Below are 21721 nucleotides of genomic sequence, written 5' to 3' on the forward strand. Positions count from 1 at the left end.
GTGTGAATTTCAGTTGGAACTTGGTGAAGCTTGTCGACATTTTTCTGGGCGGGTGGATGGGGGCGGTAATTTCTTGGTGGTCGTTTCTACAGCTGGAACGACGGCGCGACGCTCTATGGCGGTGTTAATACTAATATACTGCGGCTTCGTGCGTTGCCACAAGCGTTGCTCAACGAAGTTGCGACATGGTGGCGTCAGGTTGTGAAACGGTATATTAAGTCAACCTGCGTCCAGTTTCTGAAGAAACACTTAGAAGAATGCGCCCCTTTCTCTTTTCAACAGGCTTTCTGCAAACGCATATATTTTTTTACACAAAAGAAACCTGCTACACACGGCTTACACACAGACGAACTCTTGAAAGTGCAGCTGGTGGTGGTTTTCAGCAGTTTTTAAAGACGATATTTTTTCTTGGGCTACTTAAATGCGAAAATTTCTTTTTGTCTGTCTGTTGTACCTCGAACCGGCCGGAAATGTCATTAGAGCCTTGTCACTGGTGGGTTACTGACCTATAGGGATTTGGTAGATGATTGATGAATGGGGGAAAAAATTCCCCGCATTTCCCCGAGGGGAAGAATGTGAAAGTGCGAATGCACGAGTTGAATTTGCGCGGTTCGGTAATTGTTCGCGAAAGAGAGATCACACACACACACACAACTACAAAGAAAGAAAGATGCATTTATTCACAGACACCTATTTGTGTTGTCGTTGTACTTGATTGCTAGAGCGGATCTCAGCTTTGAAATTTCGTGTCAGTACTCCTTTAAGCAGGTGCATTAGCCCTTCTCACGCCCGATTCTTGGCCAATCCCCCACGTGGGTATGTACCATGTCAGCGGCCAGGCAGCGCGCGCTCATCTCCCCCCGTTGCCAAGGAAGACGAGGAGATTCCTGGCCAATCCCCCACGTGGGTATGTGCTATGTCAGCGGCCAGGCTGCGCGCGCCCATCTCCACATGCGCGGACATCGCCGGTGGACGCAGGTTCAGGGTCGCTTAAGAAGTGCATTGCACTTAAAAGGAACAGAAGCTTATCTTGGCCGACTTTCGCCGTGTGTGGTGGCGCACGCTTAAACGCCTTGCGGCAAATGCAACTTTATCCACGTGCCGTAATGACGACGATGACGACGGTGATGGTGATGATGGTGATGATGATGACCTTGAAGTTTTAGCCCGTACCCACTCGGGGGACTGACCAGGGATAAAGCTTTGGCTGTGCGTATGTTGGAGCGTATAGACTTACGTTCTCTTCGGGCGCAGGCGAAGCTGCCCACATGTGGCAGATACTACAAGCACACACGTTCCCTCATCGTACTCAACCAATACATACGCACGCACATCAATTCCGCACACAGCACTGTCCTAAGTGTGGTCAGCTGGATACTCCCTATCACTCCCTGTGTGAGTCTCCTGCCGACCCATACTCTCCACTCCCCTCCCTTTTCCTCTGGGGGCAGGCCCTGGGCCGGGGAGTCCAGCCAAGTGCTGCTAACTTCCTGAGCTCTGAGCTCTGGAGTCCACGGCGGACCTTTGGTCTTTCGCCCCCCCCCCTCCCCCCCTCGCTAACCCGGTTTTCTGAATAAAGTTTAATCTCTCTCTTTCTCTCTCTCTCTCTCTATCTCTAGTGCGCAGCTCTCTCTCTCAGTTCGCAGCTGGTGTTGGCGCGCGCGCACAATTGTCGCACTAAATCACGCCACGTCGCCGGTGCGGTCACTCGCTCTCGCCGGGCAGTTCGCCTTCTAGAGCGGAAGGGCGGGCAGCCATTGAAGAATACAGACGTTCCGAATCATCGCAGAAGAATGATATACAATAACAAATGCCAAACTTTTGCGTTCCGGTAAGCTGAGCGAAAAGAAAGTGTTTCGTTTTGGTCGATTGATAGTTTTTGCGTTTTCATTTCGGCCATTGCGTTTAGATTTTCGCACAAGTGTAGTCGTTTTCGCTTTGCGGTCATTGCGTTTCTATTTCGGTCGTTTTCGTTTTCACTGAGGTGAACGCCTGTTTCCGTAGGGAAGGGGTTCGTTATTATTTTTGCTATATTTCGACTCCTATATTTCACACTTTTTATGTATGGTTGTGCAAATGATGGCAAACAAACTATTCGTGTCGTAAATGGTCCCTGCGGGTCAATATTTGGTGAGGTTTAATTAAGGCGTTACAGTGACCTATTTTTTTCTGCGCGAAGATAAGCGTTGGAGCTCCGATGAACGCTTGGCAGCAAAGGGGGTTTTGAACGCTCGCCCTTCTCTAAGACTTGGCGTTCTCCAGACATATGCAAAGGGCTTCATGTGCACTGGCGTTTAGATAATAGGGCTGCTGGGTGTCGGTATTTTACGATAATGAATTTGTGGGGGTTACGCTGCCCTCCTTCGTGCCAGCTTCTTTGCTCCCTTTGGAACTTCCCGTGTATGTGTTTGTCCCCTACTGTAGCCTGTCAACTTTTTTGCAGCATCTCTCTCTCTCTCTCTCTCTCTCTCTCTCTCTCTCTCTCTCTCTCTCTCTCTCTCTCTCTCTCTCTCTCTCTCTCTCTCTCTCTCTCTCTCTCTCTCTCTCTCTCTCTCTCTCTCTCTCTCTCACACACACACACACACACACACACGCACGCACGCACACACGCACGCGCTCACGCAAACACATCGACACAGAAACACGCACACACACACGCACATATACACGCACATGCACACACGCGCACGTGCACGCACACACCCCACACACAGACACGCACACGACCACGCACACGCACACGCACGCACGCACACGCACACACACACGCCAGAACCCCAAAGGCGCACGTCCACGAAGAGAGCAGCGCCACGCACACGAACACACAGGCACACACAAGCACCAACACGAATAACAGCACACAAATTTATCCATCCTCACACACGTGCGCTCCCACGCAGGCACGAGCAGGCGCGCAGGCGCCCTCCGATGAGGGCTCACACACACAGCCACGCACCCGAGTCCACAGATTCGGTGACGCACACCATCAGACGAGCGCGCACACACCCGCGAACTGCACCCATTGTGTGTATGGTGATTTATTTATTTATTATTTCCCCTTTCCTCTTTTGCTTACTTCGCCCCCCCCCCCTCCTCCGGGCCCCATTTCGTCTCGTTAGTAAAGACTTTCACTCACTGACTCACACTCCCGCGCACACGATCACTAAATGTACACCTATACGCACATGCGAACGCACGCGGGCGCGCTTGGTGGCAATACGCACGCTTGGTGGCAATGTTTACCACAGCCCCTGTAAAGCCTGCTTTATTACATGAAGTCCAATGTAGAGGTGAAACATGCCTCCAAGAACACCTCCATTATCGTGGGTTGTCAGTACAGCGCGTTTAAATCAGGGTGTTGACCCTCCGTGGTGGTTCGATGGCTAAAGCGTTGTGCTTCTGAGCTCAAGTACGTGGGTTCAAACCCGGACTCGCGGCGGCTTTTCTTTTCGAGGCGAAAACCGAAAACCCCGGTGTGTATAGATTTCGGCGCACAATAAGGATCCAGAGCTGGTCAAAATTAATCCCGAGCCCTCCACAACGGTGTGCACCATAACCCTGGTGCAGCTTCGAGTGAGTTGAACTCCCCCAATCAATCAAGGCATGGTGTTGAAAACTTTATGAAGATTAGCACGGGGGTGCGTGACCTGATTATTCGCTTGCCGATGTTTTTGCCGTCTTTCAATTTCTCTTTTTTTTTCTTCTCATTTTGTTTTCCAGAGTTGTTTTCTTTGTTTTTTTTTCCGTTTTGTTCACTGCGCTTATTCCGTCCATAACAATTTCCCTCAGAGGGTCCGTGACCTGTGCAACATTAAACAGCTCCGGAGGGATTCAGAACTGCCGGAGTCGCAATTCGTAAAGATATAAAATATAGACGGAGCGCACGAAGAAACAAAAGGCGATGAAGAGCTTATTGAGTTTGGAGAGCACGGAAAGGATGACAAGGAGAAGCCAGGAGAAAAAATGCCGACACACTGGAATTGGTCGCCGGGAGAAAGAGAAAGAGAGAGAAATAGATCGAAAGGGAGAGGAAATGAGGGAGGAGCAGGCGAGAAAAAAATATTAAAAAAAAGTTCCGTTTTGCTCCTTCTCCGCTCTTCCTCTAGGTGGCGCCAGCCGTCCTGCCTTGAATCAATGCTCCACTTCTGTTGTGATGTAGGGATCGGGTGTGGTTCCAAGGGAGCGCGAATTTTAAAGACGATGGTCTTTCTTGGTCTCCTTAAACGCAGAAAGTTTAGTCTGTGTGCATGTCTGTCTGTCTTAGTGTCTGTTATTCGATTCAGCAAGCCGGCCAAAGTGAAACAGAACATGCACAATAGTCTTATATACCCACAGCCAAATCTAAACGTCTACGTCCGGTGTTAATGTTCATACTTGTCAACATTGTTGAACAAGAACAAGACATTACGCAAATATAATAAGGCAACAAATCAATACATCAGTGATATTTGCAGTGCTCCTTCATTAAAAAATTCATGGATGCTTCGTTTTTGTGATAGCGAATGAAAGATTACATCAACGGCAGAATGCCGTCGCCTGCTGTTGCCCGCGTTACCTGCTGGCGGCAAGTAGGAAATCAAACATCAATAGCAACGAAAGGTTGCACTTGATAGGATCCACGTTCCGCTTGGAACGCTCGCGGAGTAGGGTGACGTGGTTCTATAAACGTTTAGTAGGGTGCCTCCATTCACGCTCGTCTTCGCCGTACCGCAGCGCTGGCGTCGAGGCACCTGACTTGTAGCAGTGGAACGCGGTAAATTTAAATTGACTTGAGCAAACATCTAGCCTGTTATCTTGGGAGGAACCAAACAGGAGAGGAACAGCATGAGAGGTGAGCCGGAAAGAGAAGGGAGGCATTTACTTGGCAAGGGTGCCAGTCGACTATCGTCTTTTGTCGACATTTGCAATGAAAGAAGCAGATACGCGGCCATTTCTTTTTGTACGTCGTCGCTGAGAACGTCTAAGCCTATTCAGTTCTGACTCGGACATGCAAGTTCTTCGTCTTACGCGACGGAAGGCTGGCATCTCGTTGGTATAATATTTAATTGGTCGTTGAAGGCTTAGAGCACGAAAACAGGAACGTGGGTGGCGGGTAACATATAGTAAAATAATATATATGCGAAAGGTGCCAATTAATGAATGAATTACGTCATATTTCGGTGTACCCAGGCTATAGTCACAACATTAAACACCGTATTTTTTATTCACAAAGAAGACTGGCCCTATGACTCAAAACGTTAAAATTGTGTTGTTGCTGTCCTTAATTTTAACCAGCCGGGAAGAACATTCAGGAAGAAAATAATTTTTTTTATGGTCAACGCTCCTAAACGTTGCGCGTTTATTTGCTTTCTGGGTGATCGAAAGAGCAGTTGTATTGACGTGTATATAGTCTGGTACAAGCCACCTATCGTGTTTTTTTTTTTTTTTTTTTGTCGTGCGTGTCCTGTTTTGGCGAGGAAGCCGTACCATCCTTGTGTACAAGGGATTCGATCGGGAACTAAGCGGCCTGGAGATCATCGGTTCATTTTCTAGAGATATTCCTCCACCTTCTCACCCAGTTCAGCTTGCTTCAATTTGCGTTCATTGTGGGAGAATAAATACCTTGTGGGGGAGTTTCACCAGTAACATCAGCCCAGGTGCAATCGATGGACGCCAACAAGGAAGAACGTGATCTCCGCAGAAGGTTATATTTTTAATCTCTGCAATATGCATTTGGTGCATCGCCGTTTATGTGAGATGTTGAAACGGGGGTTTTACGCGCCCACAATGGCTATGCGGCGTGCTGTAGTGGATCTTTGCGGAACAGTTTTCTCTTAGGCTACAAGCTCATCACTTGGTTGCAGGAACTCAGTTGTCCTACAACAATCATAACGAGCGCACAAGCACGCGAGCAGCGACAAGCAGAGTTTCAGTGATGTTAGTAATATCCCTAAAGTCACTCGTCGTGATGATAGGTTCACTATGTTTGACACGTGAGTTTGAAAGGCTCGTAGTCCTAGGCAGTGGGCCGAATGCGGAACTGGATGAGTGTGGATTTAGTCAGACTAGCGTCATCTGGACGGACCCAGCACACGAATGGACTGCAAAAATACCAAATGAGAAGCTCAGAAAGACAAGGGACATGCGATGCAACCGGCGACAAGGAACGACCCGGCAGCAGTGTCACTACGCGAGGGGAGCTAAAAGACACAAGCGGGCATCTCAGAAGGCCTGTTTGGGAAACTGCAAGCAAGTTGAAGAAACCAGCGCTGCTGAAAGAGCCAAGTGATCAGCCGAGCGGTTCTGCAAGGAGCGAAACGAATCAGGGCGATCCACGGGACCCGAAGGCTGCACCGAGTGATGCTGGGCAGCCTCTGTCGCTACAGAGGCAAGATGAGAAATAGAGAGCCAAGCAGCAAGCACTAAGTGAAGTACACCCTAAAGGGAGAATTCTACGTCGCGTGCAATGTCTGTCAATTGTTGCGGTTCAACGCGGCCGTCAGCGCATCTAGCGAAGCATAATAAACTATCTTGGAAAGTGAGTTTCCAGACGACTACGTTCCCCGTCTCAGTCACAGTTGCTTAGCAATTTGCGCGAAGAATTTTCACTGCCACCACAAAAATCCCATACCGTGTAAGTATAACTGAACCCCCATCATCGCGTCTACTGTTGTGAAGCACAAGGTGCTGACTCGGCGCGACGGGTGTTTACGATAGCTACACGAGCAGCTGTGGTTATTTGCGCAACCGCTCGGACACTTTTGAATTTTCTGTAAGATTAGCAGAAACAGTTTAAGGTGTATCCCAGAAAAATATTATGGCAAACCGTCCCAGGGATCGTTGACAGTTTCGTGAGAAATCGAGAACATCATAAGCAAACAAGGAAAACAAAACATAAAATCCTACAAAACACCATTACTAACCCCAACAAACGGAAACCCATTTCTATGTACCAGCACCTCACCCCAACCGCTTCCCGAAGCGCTCCACAACCATCTGAATGGTTTGTTTTAACTTTTCAAGCGAAGGTCCTATTGAATGGCTCGTATAGCCGCCGATATTGCGATATTGCGTTGTCGTCGTAGGCTAAAACTTCCTCCTAACCCCTCCCCTCCATCATCACCCACAGCTGGCGGCCGCTTAAACCCTCCACTCCATCTAGCGGCGTGCCGGGTGACGCCACAGTCGCAACCAATCGAGGGCTAGCTCCGCGCTCGCCGTTTCTCTCCATTTAAAGGCCAGCTGCGCAATGGGTAGGCCGCGCTTGGTACGTTCCGGCGAAGAGGAGGCAGCCCTGAAAGAGTGACAACGGGAGTTTGAACCGTAAGCGTGCGTGTGCTCGGCGAGCTAATCCTGAGTTTCGGCAACTGGAAAGCCAGGCAAAACGACAACGGTGGGCCGCTAAAGGGGTTCGTTAAGCAAAGGTTGTACGTTTGGTTCGACAAGGATTTCACGAGGAATAGGTTTACGGGTTCACGGGGTCGTAGAAGCTTCCCGTGCACTCCTGTTACAGGTAAATAAGGGGTCTGTTGTTTTTATTTGTTTGTTTGTTTGTTCGAAATGTTCTGACTACGTTTCTTAAGGTGAATAATTCATGTCGGATATGCCGAGTGCTTCAACAGACCCACAGCATTTTCCTCCAAGACCACAATTGGAGGCGATACAAAAAGAAAAAAATCGCCGGGCCATCTCCACTAACGTAAAACCTGGGGAGGGGTGAAGCATGCAGTGTATAAGTGTATTTAGAGATTGTAAGTGTCTCTTTTTCCACACGGCACGCGCGCATTGGGCGGCGTAGAAGCGCCAGCGGGAGCAGCAATTGCGTGCTTGCTGAGGCGGTGGTGCCCTCTCTTGCGTTGAACCGGATTTAAGCAATTAAATAAGACAGACTGGTCGTACGTTGTCTTCGTGTCACACGTAGCAGCGTGCTAAGAAGTATGCTTTACAGGAGAAAACACGGCGTTCGAAACCAATTTTCAAACGGAATTCAACATATATTCTGGTTATAATGCATCTAAATCATGTATATACCTGTATTTTAAATTAGTATAAATCATGTTACTTTATTTTGACTCCGTTTTATTTATTATACGCTTGTTTTTGTTTGTTTTTTATCATATGACAACTTCATTTACTGCAACGACATGAGACGACGACGACAGGAGACACCGGCAGCCTGAGCACCTGAGGTGCTTGGCCCCTAAAAAACGATAATTCTTGTTGAACTTGAAACAATAGTTTCTCGAGGAATTGCTTATAAAGAGTTGAAACGTAAAATAATGGGCTTAAGGCTGTTACAAATATGCGAAGAGTAAACCCTAAGGTGCCTATGTCGTGCAACATAAACTGAATAATAAAAATTGCCTTATGTAGCATGAACATGACGAGGGTGAATTAACATTTCGGTGCCACACAGAGGATGTTCGCTGATAGTAGCGGTTATTTGTCTGTGGTGTACAAAAAAATCACACACGCTTAAAGCTACGAAAAAGGTGGCGGAGTTTGGAGGAGAATAATAGTTTTATTCAAGCCCTCGTGAAAAGGAGAGCTTTCTCCGCAGCATTGCGTCCAAAGTGAACTTAGTCCGAGGTGAGCCAAGCATTCGAGGAGGAAGGGCATGGTGCGGGAACTAGGGATTTGTTATCCCAACTTTGCACGTGTACCAGAGGGCATCTGCGTCTGCTTTGATCTCTAGCAGTTGGTACAGAGAGTCGTCTGTTTCTGTTGGAAGTTGTAGAGTAAAATTCGGGTGAGAGGAGCATTGGTGTTTGCCCGGTATTCAGCGGTAGGTGTGGCTTACGAAGGGAGGTGCAGTTTCTCTGACGTTTTTCTTCAGAACTCATTTATATGCTTTTTGTATGTAAGGGCCTTTTCCCTTGACGCTGCGCGTCGCAAGGGGATAGAAGAAGTTTGGCTGCTGATTTTCGCGAGTAAGCTGATGAGGCAGCTCGTTTCCCTCAATGCCCTCGGGGCCAGGTATCCAGCGCAGGGTGACTGTAATGCTGTGTCGCGGTTTCATTATTCCATCGCGACGTCGTTTAGGTGGGGTTCCAGTAAAGTAATTGGAAGCAGGCCCAACAAATTGGCAGTTTTTTTTTCTTTCTATGTGCCCATAGCTTGAGTGCTGAATCAATATTTTTATGTGTGCATCCGGGCATGAATGCGCATCTCCTTCTGGAAGAATATACGGGATCCTGCTGCTCGTGGCACGTCACAAGTCCTCTCGAGGAGAACAATTATATTTCTACTTCCCAGTTTGCTGCTTACATTTGTGGAGAGCCATATGGTGGATCCCTATCCTTATTTTGCCCCACAGGTTAATCAGGAGTGTAAAAGTTGCCGCACTCATTTACAGTCTTATTTATTTATTTATTTATTTATTTATTTATTTATTTATTTATTTATTTATTTATTTATTTATTTATTTATTTATTTATTTATTTATTTATTTATTTATTTATTTATTTATTTATATGAAATACTGCCAGTCTCTTTTGAGACCACGCCAGGTGGGCATGCATGAATAGGCATAGACAATAACAGGAAGTATAATTCGGCAGATAACTTACCTGCAGTGAATAAACAATATTAATCTCATAAAAAGCAAACATGCGGGTTTTGTTTACACAGCCAGGTGTTCAGTGTCGACAGGAGAATGAATGTGCGCGACTCGTATTACGGGACCATTTGGCAGACCAGTCCGAATGTAGCGTTTTATTTGTATCCAACGAAGATCTAGCATGCGTGTAGCGCACGTTACACAAAATAAAAGAAAACAACAGAAAAAAATGCATTACCGTACTTACTCGATTCTAGGCGCCGCCTTTTTTCCACGATCGTGATGCCCAAAGTGCGGCGGTGGGGTTGCTGGGATTTAAAAAACCTAAATTACCCCCCCCCCCCCCTTTCCCCCCACCATCACCAACCTCGACACTTCTTTTTGCGCCCGTATATCGACGAGACGGGCGCAAGGAATAATGATTTGTTCGGGAAATATTTCCAAAATAAAAATAAGTAGAGACAGCGAATTCACCGCTTACGTCTGATACCCAGTCACCCTCACTACCATTTAAGTCCATTGTGCCACATCCTCAGCAGTATCCTCAGCAGGTCGTATTCCGTTCTGATGAAGTGGTTTGGAACTGAAAACTTCATAAATTACTTGGCCAAAACGTCAACTCAGGCCCGCTACCACGCGTCTGAAGTTCACCTTGCGGTGGTTGCTTAGAAAAGGGGCTACTAAGATTCGCATGCAAACTTTTCGTTCCAATTTTCTTCCCGAAAGTAGGGGAGGGTGCTTAGAATCAGGGGGTGCTTAGAATCGCAAAAATACGGTATATGCGGTGGCTTTCATTAGCATCACTGCGCGAAAATGGTGGTGCTGGTGAAACGTTGCGGGTAGCTATCCCCACTGAGTATGCAAAGAGATGAAAGTATAGGCCTGGAGGAGTAGGTGTACGCGGTAGCAAGAAGGCATAGTAAGTAACAAAAAACGTAGAAAACTGCCCGCCAAAAGCAAGGCAAGCTGTCCGGATGAATGGTATCCAGTTTTAATGTGCTTGAGGCACTCACGTTGATTTAGAGTCCCCTTTACGTAACCTTAGAAAGGTATGCCATCTTCAACACCACTTTCGCACGTCTTTCAACAATGCTTAGTACAGCGCGTCATGGAAAGGACTCAATTCTATCTGAAGATATATTGAGACCTGACCACGACACTCTGCCTGAGCACGGCGACAGCCAAGATGTATGTTTCTGCGAGAGTATACGCTCTCCCGCTGCAGGAACGACACTGCCGCTCGGTACGAGGTGTTGCGCATTCTTTTGAATTTCCCGCTAGCGCTCTTCCAACGTTGCTGCTCTGTAACCGCTGAAGCATTCCATCCATCAAAGCCAAGTCAGCGTCTGATATCTCTTTCCCTCTTTCGACTTTCCTCCTTCCCCTCGCGGCTCGCTCAACAACAGCTCTATTTCCCAACCCGGGTATAAGCAGCGACACTTTCTGTTCCGAGTTTTCCATTCTCCTAACTTAACCATCCTATTCCAGCCAACCGGGTTCGGCTGCGTCCGAAGAAACAACTGCGATGTGAGCGGTGTTCCCGCTTTATTGCCCTGACGCTGCGCTGCAATGACCAGTTTTGCGCCACCACTGCTCAGGGTTTATATGCACTTGCACAATTTCTCATGAAAGTCGTAAACGTTGTGCTTTTTTTTTACATTACGCTGTGTTGGTATTTTGAGTGCCCTGTGCACTAGCTATATGAAGTCCCCCAGCGGAGGTGTATTTTGGGGGGCCTTAACTGTTCCCGTACACCTCGAAAGCCCTAGTTATAACCGATCCGGTGGGATGTATACGTGCAAAAAAAGTGAAAGAAATTAATAGCACGCAAAGGTGGTACTGGGCGACACTGAGTGTTTCACAGGTTCTCGCGGGAAATATTCAATTTTTTATGCTGTGTTAATGCCAGCCGAGACAGAGAGCGGTACTACCAAGGAAAGCTCGTAAAAGATTAATGAGATAGTGCATGCTTTAACGTTGGGCATTGTAGGAGACTGTACTGCAGCGGGGAACCAAACAATGGGAGCTTTGGCATGTAAGGATTCGAGCTTTCAGTACGAACGAGACAAAAGAGAAATCTCCTTAAACCTTTCTGTGCTCGGTACTTCAGGACATGCTGGAAGGCGCTTAACGGGTTCTTTTGTTTGATGAACTAACGATACGGATAAATGAGACAAAATGAGGTTCTCGAATGTTCTGAAATCAGCATAGCTTTTGTTTTATGAGTAGCTGTCTCCGCTCAAAATGTGCGGCTGAAAAATATATGCGAGAAAACTCCTGAACGGGGTAAATGCCTGAGAAAGTGGCGGTGGAGTACGAGGGCGAGGAGGTAGGGGATGAGGTTGAGGCAGCCGATGAGGAGAGGAGAAGAAGAAGAAGAAGAAGAAGAAGAAGAAGAAGAAGAAGAAGAAGAAGAAGAAGAAGAAGAAGAAGAAGAAGAAGAAGAAGAAGAAGAAGAAGAAGAAGAAGAAGAAGAAGGACGAGGAGGAGGACGAGGAAGAGTTGGAGGAGGAGTAGGAGGAAGAGTAGGAGGAGGAGGAGGTCAAAGTGAAAGTAAATGTGGTAACGTTAACCAGGTCTACAATTCGGTTTGCTACCCTGAAATAGGGGAGTGGCGTCAAGGGCTTGAAAGAAGCGGAAGGCGAAAAAGAGGGGATGGGAACAGGAACGCGCGCACTTGTAGCCCTTTCCTTGGACTCTAAAAACGCTCGTGTAACAGTGTAAAATAAATCATAGGAAATCTGTCCGCACGATCAAATTCACAGAAAGAGATGATAACTATTCCTGAAAGAGTGAAACATTGCGTTGATTACTATGAACATACATTTCACTAGTTTATTTTCTTTTTTTGGTGGCAACATGACTACGCGTCCAATAAAAAGAGTTTCGACTCATAGCCATGGGCTATGGTTGTGAATGGTGTGAAACACAAACGTTTTGCAAATTCATTCATCAAATTCAGCTCTAGGTAATAACTAGCTGTGCGAAATCGCATGCTTTGAAATGGCAACCCTCGGCTTCGTAAAGCTGGCGAAGTCCTAATCATAGTAGTTACAGCGCAAAACAACGATGCAAAACCAAAAGAAAACGCAAGTCAATCGCTGACCGTCAACTAAAAATTCTACCCGGAAAACGAGACATGTACGGAGGGTTTGTATCCGTGCAGGTTCCAGTTTTCCGAGTAGTTTTTATCTTAAAGTCGGCGCTTGTTCGTGTTCTTGCATCTTCCTTCTGTGTTTCCGTCTTTGTTTCGCTCTGTAATTACTTCAGATTTATACCGACTACCACTTTTTATCACACTTATGAACTTCGAAATGGCTGGCCATGTGTGTTCTTCAGACTCGTGCAGTTTTATGCTTTTTCAGCCTTTCACAATTCCAGATGACCGGTAGGAACTACCGCAGACATTCTGAGCACGATGTGTTTTAATAAACAGATTATTTGGGTGGAACCTGCCAGAGAAAATTATTTTGCGATTATTTTTTGGTGCTAGAGCTTCGAACTTCGGACACTTTAAACCCTCGTATTGATTTCCAGTCATCATAAAGGCGTTCTACATTTCGAGCAAATCAACCAAAAATATTCCCGTTTCTTTTCCTTCGTGGGCGTACTGACAACGGCCATCTCACCTCGTTTGCCGCGTTCACAGTAAGCAGTCTTGCATGCAAAAAGGCGCGACAGCTGTGTGACCATACTGCGTACAATTTTATCACCATACTGTTTACATTGAATATTAAGCAAAATATATCAAAGCCCCTTTCATCTAACAAGAATGATGGTTGAAACACGATGCTTCCTCTGCGCTAAATTAGGTAGGCGGGCGTTTGCGACTGATGTATTGGTTTGAATTGGATTTATTTAGAAGTTCGGGAAGCTTACAGCACGTGTCACCACTTCCACAATGTCGTAATGACGCAAGCGCATAGACGTCGGCTCCATAACGCGAGTGACCTAGGTTCGATTCCTATCACGGGAATCGTTTTTGTTTGTTTCATCATCATCTTTTTCATCACGCGCCCTCCCATTGAGTAAAGTTGGCTTTTCTGCACTGCGTCTTGGTTACGACACCGCCATCAGTGAGACCAAGAAGGGTTCGCTTTAAAATAAGAATACTGGTTTGATGTCGTAGCGCCTGCATCATTCTATCTTCAAGGATCATGCCCGACCAGACGGGTATCCGTCGAAGCCCTGATGCCGAAAAAAAATAATAATAAAAGCGCTCAATTTCCAGAAACTTTTTACTGGTTTTGGTAGCGAGTAGTGAGATAAAGGGACAACGGACAACGACCCCTTTGAGTGATTACTCCCTCCCCCTTCAATCCTCTCTTTTCGATTTAAACCCCACCCGTGCTTCTTCAGCCGGTCTCCTAAAGCTCCTCCTCCCCCACACACCATGTGCTTGGCCTCGTAAAGCAAGCCTACGCCCACGTGCCACTTCGTAGGCGTTGTCATCCATACCAGATGGTCCGCGTCGCTTGGAGTAAATAGAAAGAGGAATAACGAAGGGCTTACGTCCAAGCGTGGCGCCGATTCACAGGAAAGAAACTACGCACACGTACGACGTCGTAACTTGCGCGCACAGGAGATACAAAAACGGGACATCAAAATATAACGGATACTTTCGAACCATTTTCTGGCGCCGCCACTGCCGCGTCGTTCCAAGCTTAGCTTCGTGAGTTTCGTGCGTGCTGTAATGATAACAAACAAAAAGGAGACGAAGGTGGGGGAATGAGGAGGGAGAAAAACCTTCGGCGAACCATTTATCACGGCCTGGGACGAGGGCGCCACGCGTTGTTGAACCCTTTCGAAGCACGGCTCCGACTGATAGCGCGTGCTTATGGGAGGGGGCTCCAGGTCACCTAGAAGCCTTCGCATCTGCTGCCTTCGTTGAACCGTCCCTCCGACCTCTGGGGAACAAAACAAACTTAAATCCCTAGAGTCAGATAAATAGGAAATAGAGGAAGGAATACGGGAAATGCTGTGACCACGTGGGTTTTTCCCCATGCCTGAATTCTAGATGATGGAAAAAGGGGGCCGAGCAAGAAAAAGCTCATGAAAGTCGTCGATCGGTGCTCGTCTTCGACGAGGCTGGTGCCTTAGTGTATGCTCGTTGTGTATATGAGCTCGTAAGGCAGTTCGTTGGATGTCATGAAGGGGGTGGTGCCCTGTGTGCCCAATTGCGAGCTGGCTCAAGATTGAAGTCAACGGAAGACGGATCACCTCCTGCTGGCCGAAGCACCGCTTCTCTTCGCTAAGTTTATACTCCTGCCATCTTGTAGCGCGGCTTGTGCAGGAAACGTACCAGGGAATAAACCTTCCCGGAACGACGGAAGCGTACCGCCCGCAACGCCGCTTAAATTTTTGATAGGGAGCGTTGAAAGCGTCTTTTATTCAGCCTGATCGAGAGGGGGAAAAGTAAATTATATTGCGATCCTCGGATGTAGGGTAGGGACTATGAAGAAGGGTCAGGCGTGTGCTTTGCGGATGGCTGTAGGCGGGCGGTCCTGAATTGAATACGTCAATATTCATTAATGCGTAATTCTTTTTTTCCGAGTGGCCCAGCGCGGTCAACGTAATAATGTCTTTATTGATTGTAGGGTTTAACGCACCAACGCAACGCAGGCGATGAGGCGCGCCGTAGTGGAGGGCTTCGCATTATTTTTAACCAACTGGGAATCTTTAACGTGTGCCAAAATCTCGTACACACGGGGGTTTCTGCTTTTCGCCTCCATCAGAAAAGCGGCCGCCGCGGCCGGGAATCGAATCCGCGACCTCGTACTCAGCAGCACAACGCCTTAGCCACTGATCCGCCGCGGCGAGTCAATGTAGTGTCTTGTATGTGCACAGAAATGCGTAATTTGCGGTTAAGGTATTTCGCTGTTGTAAGAACATAAACTCAGATCATTGCGAAAACAAAAACAAAACAAAAAACAAACATAACCGAACGAAGGAAAAATTCGGTCAATCTGGCGGATGATATGACCAAATCTGGCAACTATCGTCACCATGTTTTGCGTCTTGGCTTCGTATAAAATATTTGACAAAATAATTAAGTTCGCCAAGGCAAGTTCGCCGAAAGTTCTTAGTTATAAACTGACAGACAGGCTTGCGTTAACATCCCCAGGGAGTAAAAATTAATTTGCTAAGGCGTTGCGCTGCTGAGCACGAGGTAGCGGGTTCGATTCCCGGCCGCGGCGGCCGCTTTTCTAATGGAGGCGAAAAGCAAAAACGCCCGTGCCTACGAGATTTCGGCGCACGTCAAAGATGTCCAGGTGGTCTAAATTGATCCGGAGCCCTCCACTACGGTGCGCCTCATCGCCTGCGTTGCGCGGGCGCGTTAAACCCTACAGTCAATCAAAATTAATCCGGAGCCACCCACTGTACGGCGCGCCTCATAGTCCAGGTGTGGCGTTCTTCAGCATCAGAAGAAACACCGAGCGCAACAGTTTTCGGGTAAATTTCATTACTGCAGAATACTTGATGACGCCTGCAAATAAACAAAGAACGTGTTATGCCAGAAAACCGGCGACTGGAACGCATCTTGCAAGTACCGAGCCGTTCAACAAGCTTTCCTACTGAATGATACGGACCTGCGTCACGGGCCCCGCCGCAATTCTTTTCAGCAGGCATGCGTTTCGGATATCTTTGAATGCTCCACGACTTCGTCTTGAATTTGTTTACGAGGATCGCTCAATCAGATGTTAAATGTTTTATCTCCACTATTGTCTTAAAATAGCTAATCCAAACCGAAAATATGGTGAGGTAGCGTAAGCCAACCTAAATGTGTATACTTACTGGTCTGCTTGGAAATTCTACATTTCTACATTGAATTTTCGGCCCAAGTTACGCAAACCACCCTTGTATGCGGGGTGCCCCAGCAATTATGCACCAAGATTTTAAAAGCGAGCAATGGCGTTACTCAACGGAAACTTACAGTCCATATTGTTTACGTTACAGGGGAGTAGCGGCCAGTAATTTTTTTCGTTGATGCCGTTTGATTGCGCAATTGTAATGAATTAGAAGAACGGCGAGCTGGGCGTGTTGGTACATGTTCATGGTGGGAAAAGCGCTACAGTAACAAGGACAAGTGAGTACACGGGACAAAGCGCTTAGAAGGTGTTGTTGACACACGGAGAAAGGCCCTTTGTACTAGAAATGACATTCAGAAGAACGGCGAGCTGGGCGTGTTGGTACATGTTCATGGTGGGAAAAGCGCTACAGTAACAAGGACAAGTGAGTATACGGGACAAAGCGTCCCGTGTACTCACTTGTCCTTGTTACTGTAGCGCTTTTCCCGCCATGTAATGAATTGTTTAACACTAAAAGTACTGTCCCAATTTCTAAAGTAGCAATACGACACTTGTAGGTACCCACAAGGAACATCTAACTTCGGTATTTTCAGCGACCTACTAATCGTGTACTCATTTTTTTTCTGACTGATAAACGAACTCCGCGCAATTAAAAAAAAAACGACATGACGGTGCTCGCACCCATATCAAGCAGCGCCCTCAGATAAGCTGATTGAAATCAACTTCTTTGCCTGCCACACTCCCGAAAAGACAGCGCACCACCCTGATAATGCATTGGAAGGAGAAGCAACAGCAAGTTTCGCGGGCCGCATATGGCAGTTAAAGCACAAACTCGGTCGCAATTTCTTCTTTCTTTCCCTTTTTTTATCATAGCTAACTCAGATGGAGACTGTTCGAGGTCACTGCTTTGTGATGTGTGGGGGAGCGCCGGAACGTGGTCTCTTTCATATTTCGCTGTTTCTTTATGAGTCAGAAAGAATGAGTATGCAATTAGTACGTCGCTGAAAATACCGGAGTTAGATTTTCCTTGTGGGTACTTGCAAGGGCCTCATTCGCAATTTAATTATTTGGGCAGTACTGATTGATTGATTGATTGATTGATTGATTGATTGATTGATTGATTGATTGATTGATTGATTGATTGATTGATTGATTGATTGTAGGGTTTAACGTGCCGACGCAACACAGGCGGTGAGGTGCTCCGTAGTCAGGGCTCCGGATTAATTTTTGACCAGCTGGGGACCTTTAACGCGTGCCGAAATCTCGTACACACGGTCGTTGTTGCTTTTCGCCCCCATCAGAAAAGCGGCCGCCGTGGCCGGGAATCGAACCCGCGACCTCGTGCTCAGCAGCGTGGGCAGTACTTCTCGAGTTGAATGAATAATTACAATTACCTAATTATATATCAGTAACTAAAATACAACTGAGCGCTACTTTACTCTACTGGAAATTTTATACACTAGGTTTTCTTTGCGTAACTCCATTTCTGTTTTTTTTTTTTTAATCTTGGTGCATGATATTTGGGGCACCCCGTACAGCATACATAGCGGCTCCTTGACGATGTTATACCCTGGGGTATGAGGGAATCGCTAACCTGGCCTGCTCTTTTCGCTTTACTGTAACTCTAACTGTCTCCGGCACAGATTGTACGTAACAGCTGACTCCAAAACGTAAGGGAGCGAATGACCAGGACATATTGCCACGAGGAGAATACAAAGATGACAGAGCTTTGCGCATGGTGTGCGGCTTTGCTTGGGTGATGTGGTGGCCGACATCACGTAAATATATCGCTTCGCATTCAATCATCATTCCTGTCATTAGTTTTGCCTCCACGTCACAGTATTAATTTCGGGGGCATTACGGCAGGTGCGCAGCCAACAGTAATGCCCCTGGAGTTCTACATCTTTCGGAGTTGAGGAGGCAAGGGGGGGGGGGGGGTATGTAGATTAATAGATAGATCATAGACGAATAAAGGAAGAAATACGCCCCCTGCAAGCCCCAGCACCCAATCTTTTTTCTTTTTTTTTTCTTAGCATTCTAAAGCAGTGCACGCCGGTGCCGAAACCCAGATAACCCGTAACGCGCCAAGTGTTCTTGTTTTCGGAATGATGTCTTGGAAGGGTATGGGAGTGAATTAGAGTAACAAAAGCCGGAACTTGCTGCAATTTTATTCTGTCTGTTAAGTCTACACTCGAAGCCCACAAACAAAGTGAGGTACAGTAGTCAACGAACATTCTTTTTATCGAGAGTTCTACTTCAGCAGGCCCTTCCAGAAACATGCTGATGCCAACTTCCCAAAGCGGATGTTGGGCACTGGAGCAGCAGGGTTTTAATTAAAACTGGGTTAGTAGTTCTCTCAATATATGTTTATGCTAGGTCTTCAACCGCCGGAGGAACGAAATACCGTGTTAAACAGCATCTTCACCGCTGCACTATTTGCTGTTTGTATCATAGGCTGTCAAAATTACAGCCTGAGGACGGCCTGCCTTAGCGACATATGTGTCGATAATCCCGTTTGGAAAGATAGAATGTTTTAAAGGTGGAAATTTTTCTTTCGATAGCCTGACGGTGGTTGTAGCGTCAGCGTCTGTATCCGGCACCTGCAGATGCATCAAAGGACTTCGCCTTTTTGGTCATTTGTCAGAGCAGTTTGTAAATTAATGCAACAAAGAGGCAACGGGTCACCACGTGTGTAGTCGAAGAACGTTGCGTTAACTAACCAACCCCAGATAGCCTGAAGGGACTGCTATTGCGGGATGAATCCGAGGTCAGGCGTGGGTTCAGTGCTTTTACCACAATACTTGACTTTACAGCGAAGCTGTTAGCCTCTATTTTGTCGAAAAAAAATGGTTTCGTAAACAGAGAACCCAGGCACGGTCCAGCAGTTCTCGCCTAAGATGCCGAGCGCATGCGTCAGGCTATAATCAGGCATGCAGCATAGGACAAAGGATTCGTTTTAAAAAAACCGCAAAACAAGCATCGAAACCGCATTAGGGATGATAAGGCGCCTGGGAACACTGAGACTTCCCCTCACCGTATGTTCTTGGTAAAGGTTATGTTTGCCGATTATGTTTGAAGGCTAGGCAGGACTAGCGTTACTAATAGAGCAGTTCTTGCCCAGGACGCCGAGCTCAGGCGTCAGGCTAGGCAAGACCCAACATTTGCCGCCAGAGAAGCCTGGCTCAGGCGACAAGCCCGCCGAGACGAGGTTAAACTTTTCATACCCTCCACTTTCACAGGCTGGGATGGCAACCATTATGATTTGTGTAGCAAAAAGCTACACTACGCTACCTCGGGCAGTCTTCGCGGGGTGACCAGTTTTGACCTTGAGAACGAGAGGTCAAACTACACCCCCTTCCGCAAGCGCCCGGCACGGAGCAGCGGCTCGATGGCGGGGAGAGATCGGCGGCAGAGGGACAGGCGAGGAGGGAACGGAGACGTGCGCGAGACCTGGAGGAGGAAGGCGAGGAGGCCGCCGCCGCATTGATAAGCGCGCGCCACGAAGGCACAGAGACAAGTGCGATGGAGGAAAACGAACATTCAGTTGTGGTCGCTCGTACAGCGGCGAGGCTTAAACAACGCCTTGAGGCGAAAAAGAGGAAACACGCTGCTATTGCGTATAGCTTCGCTAAGTGAATGCCAAAGAATTGGTGCCCATCTACGGAACGTATGATCTCATTATCATCGTCATATTTTTTTTAGTTTCCGGCTTTTCTAGTCTGCTGAAACCAGTGGTGCGATTGTGGAGGAGGATGAAGAGGAGAGAGAGAGAGAGAAGAAATATTTTTATTTCTCCAGTAGAGGCTGATGTGCGGGCCTCTCTCCGTGGAAGGCCTTTCATGATGAAGAATGGTGCGATTGCATCTTGCCGTTAACATCATAACCCTTTTCCCTTTCCGTCTGTTTCTTCTTCACTCCGTTGCTGTGTCCAAGTCTCGGTCAGTCGCCCCTGCTCGGCCGATATCTACGCGTTTGAACTATATCTACGCTATCTTTTGCTACTCGTTTAATTGCATCTTTTGCTATTAGAATTTCGTCTAAATTATTCATTCAGTTCTCAGTACGTGTCTAAGACGTTTCTCGGTCGACGGCCACAACGCATTCACTAGGGCCCCCTTTTAGAATGCTAGAGGATTGAGCTATGGTGGCGTTGGGGATGCATGATGATTTCACGATTCGGAAACCTTCGGTTCGATTCCCACCCAGAACCAAATTATCCCTATTTTGTTTTTAAGCCAATCACTTAACTTTTTAGGGGGTTTCCTGAAAAATAATTCAGCGTTAATGCGTCCATTTTTTGATCTGTCCTTTTTATGTTCTTTGCGTCATCGGCCATTTTGTGTTATTCCACCCCCCCCCCCCCCCTTTTGTTTTGCTACGACAATGTCGTGTTTAGGACAACGCTGTAATAGCGCTTTCCTTTTAAAGAAAAGCCAAGGTAAAGCGGGCTGATCTCGCTGTTCAGAAGCCTCATGTACGCGCCGAACGTTCGCGACTTCCAAGTGCTCGGCTATAGAGAAGCAGAAAAGTAGCGACGTCCGTGAAGGAATGCTATGCGAACACGCCTACAGAAGAGGATCACCCGAGCCTTGATAAAATGGATAGTCAAATTATTACAGCTTAGATCAATCAATTATGGTCGATCAGTTTCACTCAACAATACCCTCAGTGGACGCTGAAATACCCAACACTCCTGCATGGTCATCGTCGTATCTTACGCCATTGCCTCAAGTACAGTAAACCTTCGTTCTACCGCCGCACTATCGTCCTTATAACGGGACAGAAAGCAGACTTCGTTCTAAGCTATACTTCGCTAAAAACTGGAATGATTAGCATTTTTATGCGCTGAAGTGGCGACCAGGAATAAAACGTTAATAATAAATGGATCTGGTCGAAACGAGGGTTTACTGTATCGAGTTGCCCCTGTTTGTCCGGCGTGCAGACCAGTGCAGGCGTGCAGACCAGTTAAAGGGACCCTGCAACACTTCCAATAAACGCTTTCACGCTTTCCTTCGCGCCTAAGAGCACTGCGAAAGCGATAGGTATCACCAGCACGGAGCGGCACTGCGTGGTTTGCTCGTCACAGCAGATGCGTCTGCCGTGTCTGCGTTGCTTTTGTGGTTTTCTTCTTCAAATGGCTATCGAGTGCGTTCATTTCTTGGACTGGAGGAAAGCCGACCAATATCCGCTACACCACCGTAATGACGTAATTCCAGCGGGCGAAGAACGCCAAGACAAGGAAAGAGAGAGAAATCTTTTGAGCAAGTTTTCAAGTTATCTGATGGGTGTAGAGCAGTACTTTCTGGCTGAGGCACTTTGCGACCCCCTAATTGAAGTACTGGGTCTGTTGGGAACAAGATCTGCAAGCATTTAA

The 21721-nt window shown here is 47.2% G+C and overlaps 1 protein-coding gene across 1 annotated transcript in view; it reads left to right on the plus strand.

The window, feature by feature from the left end:
- LOC144144862 (uncharacterized) overlaps positions 1-21721 on the plus strand; it is a 665482-nt gene that overhangs the window by 214725 nt on the left and 429036 nt on the right. The gene's annotated exons all lie outside the window — the stretch shown is intronic.

This window comes from Haemaphysalis longicornis, unplaced genomic scaffold (genome assembly GCF_048455015.1).
Source record: "Haemaphysalis longicornis isolate Haplotype H1 unplaced genomic scaffold, Haemaphysalis longicornis Haplotype H1 scaffold_7, whole genome shotgun sequence".
NCBI classification, from domain to species: domain Eukaryota; kingdom Metazoa; phylum Arthropoda; class Arachnida; order Ixodida; family Ixodidae; genus Haemaphysalis; species Haemaphysalis longicornis.